Genomic DNA, 9,677 nt, shown 5'->3' on the forward strand with positions numbered 1-9,677 from the left:
AGGGCAGAGCGCTGCTCCTGGTTTCTCCCAGGCCTGGGATCTCACCACAGCCGTTGCCCAGATGCTCTCCCGCAGAGCCAGCACTGTTTGGCCAAGAAAGCAAAGAGGCAGTGAATGGAGCAAAAAGGGTCTTCTCTCCCCAGGTTTCCCATTACAGTCGTCTTCACACCGACACTAGAAGGAGAGGCAGTCTTCAACCTCAAGTGCGATGTCAAGAGGAAGACCCAGCCCCTCTGCCTGATTATCAAGGCCACCGGCTATAGCATGACCGTGTCTGTCAGGAGTGAGGACAGCAACGACCCTGTCACCAAGCTCAGCACGGAGAAGGTCAACGTCATTGATTTCAAGGAGGTGAGCAGTTCCCTGAACCATTTGCCCCACGAAGCCCTGCCAGGTTGGGCCTTAACCAGGAGCTTTGCCACTACATTTGCACAAGAGGGAATGCTTTTCTTCATTTATGGGTCTCTAGAGGGAGGGAGGTGGATTTTTCACATTGGCCATTAGCTGAATGGGAAAGATGCAGGAGCACGTTAGGAAGAAGCACTTGCTGGGCCAGCTGACGCTGCGTGTGCTCCAGCCCTTGGTCCTCGCCGCCTTCTCCCCGCAGGTACAGCTGAACGAGAACATCAAGCGCATCTTCAGCATCCGCAACAGCAGCAAGTTCAGCTTCCCCTTCTCGTGGGAACTGAGCGGCCCTGCAGCCCGTAAGCAGGTCCTTACCGTCACCCCTCGCACGGGCACCGTGCGGGCGGAGAGGAAAGCAGAGACACAGCTGGCTTTTCACCCCCAGAAGATGTGCTCTTTAGAGGGCGTAGAGCTGAAGCTGCAGGTGAGGCACCAGCGTTTCGTACAGGACTTTCACCTTCCCTCTGCAGCAGCTTGGCAGCAGGAGCCCAGAGCCAGGGGTGAGCTCTATCACTACAGAGCCTGAATGAGGTAGAGAGGCTCCTGCTGCCAAAATAGCAAGCCTGACAGCTTCTGAATGGAGTATTTTACTAAGTGCTTATCCAGGACCACTTTGGGAAGCAGTTTTGTGGCAGGACATATCCCCCAGGCCCTCTCTGCCACTAGTTTGGAGGGGGGGGTGTGTGCACCCCCCACCCCCACCCCCCCCCAAAGTAGATGTGCGTGGGGATGGAGCTGTGTCTCCTTGCCAGGCCCCTCCTGAGTCGGGTCCCACAGCTCAGAAAGGTCTTGCCAGCACGTGGCTGCGCAAAGCAGGGATGTGACTCTCCAAAAACCTTTTCCTCTCAGACCAAGCCTTCCCCTTTCTATTTCTGTTCTGGGGTCCTTTGGCACTTGCTTTTTGTTATTGTCACTGCAGCCAGCTGTCCCTCATCCTCTTCCTCGGCCACCTCTGGTGTTTGCAGTTGTCGTTCCCATCTCTTCAGCTGCCTCACACTTTCTTTCACCCCACCAGATCAACAAGGGTCCCACGTTTACCTGTGTATTCCTGGCCACCGTGGTAGTGCCCCCCGTCCACTTCTCCACCACCAGACTCAACTTTGGAGCCTGCTTCGTCTACCATGCTGGGATGGGACCTGCCCAGCAGACCGTTGTCATCACAAACAAGGCAGACAAGGATGTGAGGTAGGCCTTCTCCGCGCAGTCCTTCAGCCCTTGCCTGGCATGTGCCTGCTCCATGTCCTCATGACCACTGTGGGCGAAATCGTGAGGATGCAGGGAGAGGAGACAGGAGAGCCCTAAGCAGCGCTGATGTCATCTGAGCACACACAGCCTTGTGACACCTCTGCTCCTCTTTGCTCTGCTTTCTGTCAGCTTGAACTGCTTGTTCACCAGCACTACGCACCTGGAGGTGGACTTCCCAGGGTCCATCCTACGCCCGGGAGGGACAGTGGAGGTGCCCATCACTTTCTATCCCAGAGAGGTTGCATCTTACCACGAGCTCGTCCCTTTTGAAATCAATGGGCTTTGTCAGCAGACTGTTGAGGTCCGAGGAAAGGGCACAGAAATGAAGGTGAGATGAAATCCAAATCCCAAAACTCCAGGTGGCAGGCAGCCAGCATGGCTTTCTCAGTTTTCCTCATCTCTTCCCTAGCCTACCATGTTTTGGTTTTCTGCCACCCTCGTGGCAGAAAACCTGTTCTCCTCCTTTCCTTTGGCTTTACATTAATCCCTCCTGCCTCAGGTTGATGTTGTGGAACCACCAGGAAAGAAGGTGAAGCTGAGAGCCCTCTCCATCAGACAGACGGTGAAGAAGATTGCCACCATAGCAAACAACAGTGCTGTCCCAATCACTTTTAAGCTCAGTCTTATGTCCACCACGCCAGAGCTGCAAGAAGCTGGGGTAAGGCCTCTTCCTTCACTGGAGAGCACTTTGGTATGCCTGCAGGGATGTCTGCAGGTAGCTATGAGCTGCTCTGGGCAGGAGCTAGGAGATAATTACAGTTGTGTGCTGTCCTGGCTGCCTGTATGCTGTCCTGTCCTCCCTGCTGGGGCTGCTCTACCAGCAGAGACTTGCAATACAAATGTCTCATCTGAGCTGGGTGTCAGAACTCCCCTAAGAGCCAGGAGTGAGGGGAGGTACAATTCCTCTCATCTGTTTTAGACACGTACATTAGGACGTGGCCGTGTATATTAGATACGGAAAGGTAATCTTTAGAGACCAAGAGTTACAGCTCTCTTGGAGCTCATGTGAAATTACTTTGGAAGACACGGTCCAGCTCACCGTGGCCAGATGGACACGTCACAGGAACACGTACCTTGGTGCCTAGGGATGCGTACCAGGGAGTGAGTAGCGTTGGGCCAACGTTGATGGGGACAGAACAGGAACTGGAAGACCCGAGGGAGGATTCATAGCTCAGTTGCTAGATGAAGCAGTCTCCACTCCTTTCTTTGGGCACGTTCTCTGCTTGAACCCCACCAGCAAACTAAGTCTGAAGCCCAAAGGAGACACCTGTAAAGTGGAGGTGACCTTCTCCCCAAAGCGTCGCATCCAGCTGTTCAACGAGGAAGTGGCGTTGGAGTGCAACGGCCTGATGCGCTCCCTCTTCATGGTGCGGGGGTCCTGCCAGGGCATCTGTGTGAGCTTGGACCAGGAACACCTCAGCTTTGGAGCGGTGGTGCAGCAGAGCTACACATCCCGGTGCATCGTCATGCAGAACACAGGTGACATAGGAGTCAAGTAATGCAAAACCCCGTCTTTTCTGAGGGCTGAGAGCTTGGAGGGGGGTTGGATGGAGCTGTAGCTTGCCCAGATAGTTCCCCTCTGCTTTTCCATCCCACTGGGGAGTCGTGCAGCCAAGGCTGTGCCATTAGGCCCTGGAAGTTAGGAAGGGATACACCAAAAGCATGTTCACAGATGGGTGCAGTTGAGTCCTGCCCAGCCTGAAGCCTTACTGCCAGGTGGCTCAGCATCGTGCCTGAGATCTGATGGAAAAGCCCACGAGAGAATTAGAAACAGCGCGCTGTGTTTGCAGCCTCCCAGTTGCTAACCCTTCGTGCCTGTCCTTGTGCTTTCCTTGGCAAGGTTTAAGTGGGACGCCGAGAGCTTCAAGCCAGATTTCTCCATCAGCCCCACAAAGGGTTACATCTCTCCAGGAATGGATGTCCCCTTCACTGTGACCTTCCGCCCCTCTAAGCTGAGCCGTGCTATCCAGTGCGAGGGCCTGCGGTGCTTCATCCAGGGCAGTCAGCCGCTCCGGCTTACGCTGGCAGAGTGCTGCGTGGAGACCCCTGTGACCAAAGAGGTAACCAGAGCAAAGTCAGGATGGGTCCCCCGCCTGCCCCACCATTTTCACCACATCCCTCCCAGGGCAGGCTGTTTCCGTGCATAGACTCACTCCTGCCTGTTGTCCTGCCTGGGTATCCCAGAGAGCTGAGAAAACTGCTGGGCAGGATTCCCAAAATTTCTGAGCCCTGTAATTGCCGTCCTGCCCTGTTAAATGCACCGCTCCTCCAGTGGGCGCCCCAGCTGTCCTGGCTCTGCGTTGCAGCAGCCTTGCTACGGGGACACCCTGCAGGGCTCTTCTGAGACCCTCCCCACAGAGCCACCCAGCTATAGCCACAGGATTGCACCCGCAGCCCCACTTTTCCTCCTTTTCGGGGCAGGGGAGGGCATCCAGCACTAGGAGTGGGCAAGGCAACTGCATCCCGCCCCTGGGGCACAGGGATGCAGCATGGATGCACCTGGCTCTCACAGGCATTCCAGGAGGGTGCAGCTGGGAGGTGTTGGCTCTTGCTCCCAAATGAGAGCCCAGAGCTGCTCTTCAGCCTGCCCCCAAAGGGACTGTGCAGCTGCAGGTCTTGTCCTGTGCAGGAGAATTTCCGTCCAGGACTCCCCACTTTCTTTCTCCCCTCCTTGGGAGGCAGCAGGCCCCTTCACCCAGCATGCAAAAGACTTATTCCCCTCCCTTCTTTAAGAACAACCAACTTGATTTACTCCAAAAGCTATGGCCCAAATCGATATTTTGCCTATGACAAGGAAAAGCTGCTCCTTGTGCTCTGGGTCCTGGCATGGATTCTGGTCAGTCTGAGAAGAGTGGAAAGGGTTCCTCAGTATGACCAAGCAGCCTCTGTGCTCCTCTGTTGCAGACACTGACTTTCGTGTGCGATGTGCACGAGCAGCACAGCCAGACCGTCCTCCTGTCCAACCCGAGCAACAAGGCCCGGACCGTGCAGCCTGTCATTGAGGGGGAACACTGGAAGGGGCCTGAAATTTTCCATCTGGAGGCCAATCAACAAAAAAAGCCCTACAGGATCACCTACAAGCCCCTAACCATGAGCTCTGTGAATAACAAGCATCAGGTATGTGAGCTGTGCCTCAGCATGCCGACCCTCATCCTCACCCTGCTTTGGGCAGGAGGTTGGACGAGGTGACCTACAGAGGTCCTGTCCAAGCTGAAGTTGTCCTGTGAGCTATGTTGGAAGCTGGGTTTCTTGGCAGCTGGAGGCCAGGCATAGGGAAAGCGCAGGTGGGAAGTCTGGACTGACCACTAAACGTATTGGAGCAGCGAACCTAAAAAGCCAGGCTTTCTGAAGGTGCAGGCAATGAAGTTTGGTCTGTGCAGCTCCTGGTCCCTGCCCATGCAGCCCAGGGGGGCTCGGAGACCCCCGTGCTCAACCCTGTGAGCTGCACAGGCTCCCCAAGCCCTGGGCACGACCATTTCTGCCAGACCTGCCCTCGCAGGTTCCCTTTGCAGCATGCAGGGAACAAGGCGGGGGAAGCTGCCCTGCCATTTCTCAGTGCCCCCCGGCCATGGGCAGTCAGGTGGGAAATGACACAGAGATCTCTTGACCTCCCCTTCAGTCATACAGGCCCTTTGGAAAGAGCCCTTCCTGCAGGTCTAAATCTGGGCGGATGGGGTGTGACTGGCCCCTCTGTTTTCATGGGCACTATTTCTGAGACATGCCAGGGACAAGCTTTTCAGTCCAGGGGTTCAATTCAGAACAGCTCTGGGGTGCTGGAGGTGGGTGTCAGGCACCTGCCCCTTGTCCTTTTCCAGCTGACCCTCTACTAAGCCAGAATTTAGGCCAGGGCAAGAGTGGAGGCTAGAGGCTTCTGGGCTCAGTCTCCAGGGTGCTCAGCAGATCTGCGCCCTGTAGGGTTGCATATGCTCATATCTCTTTCATGTAGAGCCCTGCATGAAGTGCCCTGCAGTTTTCAGCTGCTCTGGAGGCAGAGGAGATGCCCCAGGGCAGGTGGCTGTGACCCACTGGCACCATACTGGCTATGAGCTTTTCGGGGCCCACCCTGGCTGGTGGGACCTTGCCATGCCAGCTCGCAGGCTGCGCTCTTGGCCAGAGTGTTGGGGCTAATCCCAGCACTGCCAGGGCAGTCGAGCTCAGCCGGGACGGCCACCTCCTTGCCACGGCTGTCCCTGCACGAGCGCAGGGCTGGCAGCCGATGTGCCCAGGTTAGTAAGGCTAGTAAAGGAGTGTTGGGATGGGCAGAGCAGCTCTGCTGCAGGGCCAGCGTTTCCTTGCTTTGCCCAGCCGTGCTGCCTCTGTGTCCTATAGCTGTGCTGGCCCGAGCAGGTACAATGTTGCCATCTCCAGCCATGCAGGATGGGCATGCACAGGACTGCAGTCACAGCTCTGCCAGCTGGACTTGCTCAAAGCTGCTCAAGTGACAGCCTGAGACTTGGGACACTCTGGGTGTGCTTGAAAGCCAGTAACCGGTCTGGACAGAGAGCAGGAGAGCTCACTTACCCTGTTTCTTGTCTCTAGGGCTCCATCTTCTTCCCATTGCCGGATGGGACAGGCTTGTACTACCTCCTGCAAGGGACTGCTGAGGCCCCAAAGTGTTCAGGGACCATTTTCCGGCAGGTCCCGTGTAGGACTTCCTACACTGAGCTCATCCCCGTCTCCAACTGGCTGAACAAACCACAGAGGTGAGTCCAGCCCTGGAAGTCTTGTCCCATCAGCAATCCATGCAGCAGCACGAGGAAAGGCTTCCCACTGCCTGGAAGCTCCTTCCTGTAAGCTTTTCACTCTGCTGGGCTGTTTCTGGCCACAGGTGTCTGGGATCACACTACCCATGTTCTGCCTATGCAGACCCATCCTGGAGGGGATGAGAGCTGGCTCCCTCTGCTTGAGGCATTGAGGATGAGAGAGGCTGTGTTGTACCCCGATACGAGAGGCGTCCTCTGAGAGTCCTTCCTGTTGGCCATCACTGCACGCTTCTCACCCACAGGTTCCTCGTGGTAGTGGACATTCTCAAACCAGAAAACCTGGAAAGCAGTTCTGTGCTGCAGGGACTGGAATATGTCGATGTGCCAGGCTCTGCTAAGAAGGACTACAAGCTCACGTTCCGCTCCTACAAGGAAGGAGTTTTTAACACAATGGTAAGCGTGGACATGGGGCTGTGGGGCTCTTCAAGGAGCTGTTGGCTCACTGAGAAGCTACACGCCTGTTTTCATACCCCCACTGGTGGGTCTGTAGGTGTCCTAGGTGGGTACTGAACAGCAGGCATCTCCCCACACACCCACTCAGGTGTCCGTCTCTGTGAGGGTCCCACTGGGGACTGCAAAGCCCAGGTGGGTCAGGGCATTGGTGAGCTGGACGCAATGGGCGATGGGGAGGCTACGACGTGGAAACACCACACGTGCTTTGTTTTCCCTGGTCTTGCGCTCTGCCTGGGCGGCTGCTTACAGCTGTTCTTGGAAGTCGGGCGCTGATCCCAGGGGGTTCTTGGGGCTGGCTGGGTACAGCTGGTGTCTTTTTGTGTGCAGAATGACCAGCGCTTCCCTTTTTCTCTGATTCAGGTGACCTTCCTCAACGAGGTGACCAAGGAGTACTTGTTCTACATGGTGACTTTCAAGGCCACCGCTTCGGGACCCATCAGCACTGTTGAAATGACCACCGCTGTTTGACAGAGAGCGTCTTCCACCGTCAAGGTGGACAACCCTCTGCCTGTCCCAGTGACGTTTGCCGTAGATTGCAAGGTGTCTGACGTCAGCGTTCCCCAGCATTTCACAGTTCCTGTGCAGTGAGAGGTAGGTACAAAGCTCATCCAGTAGGCTCTCCTCTCCCTGAAGCCTTTCTGGGAGTGGGTGTTCTTGAAGGGTGATGCCCTACATGAACCATCTGGGACTGCTTTCCAAGTGTGACAGCTCCCACCTGCTCATAATCTGGAGGGGAAGCAGCATGTGAGAACATCCCTAGTGGGAATTGCCCTGTGCTGGTGAAGTCTACCATGCTACCCCTTGTGATATGCTCCCCTCAGGCCTCGCATGGCCGGTCCTTGTGCCACATGCGCCTTATTTAGTGTGGGTATGTTCAAACACTGGCAGGGTGTTTGCAGCCTGGATTGATAGGAGGCGTTGTGTGCCCTGGGGACAGTGGGGGCATTTTAGGGTGAGAAGCTTCTGGGATAGTGCTGGAGGGTTCTCAGATGTTGGGAATGGTCCCCCAAGTGAACCGTTCCCTAGATGCAGCGAGGCTCTGCACCAGAGAGAGGGAGTTGGAGTGAGGGCTGGTGCTGGGTTCCTTCCAGCACTGTGTGAGCGCCCCAGGGACCAGTTTCCGCCATCCCAGCCCTGGCCTCCCCGCCTCTGCCTGACCCAGTGGCTTTTCCCTTCGTTCCTCCCAGGCTGACCTCATCTTTGAGTACCAGCCCCTGAAAATGGGTGAGAGCACCGGACGCCTGGTGCTCCAGAGCAGCGACTTGGGCTCCTTCTACTACAACCTGCACCTGAAAGCCACTGTGAGCAGGCTGGAGAAGCCCCTCTACTTCTGCACCACGCTGGGCTCTAGCCAGACCATCACCACCAAAATCATGAATTACACCCAGCAGAAGACAGACTACCTCCTCCAGGTGACTCCAGCCTGCCCAGGGCTCTTGCTGGGAGGCAGCTCATGTGGCCAGCATCAGCCCTCTCCATGGAGGGATCGTGTCCCTCCGGCTCGGCCTGGCATAGCCAGTGTGGCTGTGTGAGCCCAGGGCACTTCCTACCGACGCTGGGCTTGTCCCCAGCTGGACTGTCCTCACTTGCAGACCACTCTCTGCTGCCCTTGTTGGAGCTGCTCTTGGAGGTTCCATGGTAGCTGGACTTCCACCCTCAACCCCAGCTCTGGCAGGAAGGTCTTCTGAGGTCTGGGTGCAGGGTTGTCCCTGCTGGGCACGTTTGGACAGTCCTTATGGCCATTCACCAGGGGGGTGGGGACGGGTGATAGCAGCATGATAGCAGGGGACTCTCCGTCTCTTCCTGAGGTGCTGGCTGTGCTTTTGTGACCTGTCCCCCTCTCTGGTCTCTTCTCTCCCCTGTGCAGACCGACTGCGCTGACTTCCAGACAGAGGAAACCGTCACCGTGGCCCCCGCCAGCCCAGGGGGCTCGGAAGTGAGCATGGAGGTGACCTACGAGCCCTGCCAGCTGGGCGAAACCAGGGCCACACTGAAGCTCTCTCCTCCCTGCTGGAGGAGGATTACAGCATCCCCCTCTTCGGCCTCGCCCTCCCACCCAAGCCCCAGGGCCCCTTCCCCATCGAGGCTGGAGGCAGCACCTCCATCCCCTTCAAAAACATCTTCCCGCAGCCCATGGCCTTCCAGTACACGGTGGAGCACCCGGCCTTCACAGTCAGGGCCGCCAAGAGCTTGCGCTCCAAGAAGACCACCATCATCAGCGTCTCCTTCGAGGGTGGCCCGGCCCACGTCCCCACCCAGCTGGTGGTCTCCTGCCCCGGGGGGGCTGGCATCTGCTGGGTGTACTACCTCCGCGGCCTCCCCGCTCCCAGGTGACCCTCAGGCTGCCTTCGTCAGCGAACCGAGGGGGAGCAGCGACCTCCGCAGCGGTCGGTCGGGAATAAACCCCGCGGGGCTGCTGAGGGAGCTCCCTGCCAGGGAGCAGCCGGAGCAACGAGGTGGGTGGCTGCCCACCTTCATGTGGGACAGCACAGAGACAGTTCCCACAATGGCCAGAGAGGAAGACACCTCTCAGGAGCCTGAAGAAGGACAATCGGCAAAGGAGAAGGAGGAGACGGAGGAACAACATCACCCCTCATGCCATGAGAGCCGTCGCCCGTGCTCACACAAGCATCATCGTCCAGTGCAGCGCAGTGGGCACACAGGGGAACAGCGTGGGGCCCTGGCATGTCTATCTGCTGAAGGCATGGGACGAGGCCCAGGCGTGACAGCCCACTGAAGGACGACACTGGAGCACATGGAGGTGGATCCACCTCCAGAAGAACCATGGCCGTGGGTCCACCTGCCACAGCC

General features: G+C 57.2%; 1 pseudogene; it reads left to right on the forward strand.

Moving 5' to 3' along the window:
- LOC147412696 (axonemal central pair apparatus protein HYDIN-like) overlaps window positions 1–9,200 on the forward strand; it is a 65,008-nt pseudogene extending 55,808 nt beyond the window's left edge.
- The last annotated feature ends 477 nt before the right edge of the window (window positions 9,201–9,677 follow it).

This window comes from Leptosomus discolor, unplaced genomic scaffold (assembly GCF_034619465.1).
Source record: "Leptosomus discolor isolate bLepDis1 unplaced genomic scaffold, bLepDis1.hap2 HAP2_SCAFFOLD_119, whole genome shotgun sequence".
Taxonomy (NCBI): domain Eukaryota; kingdom Metazoa; phylum Chordata; class Aves; order Leptosomiformes; family Leptosomidae; genus Leptosomus; species Leptosomus discolor.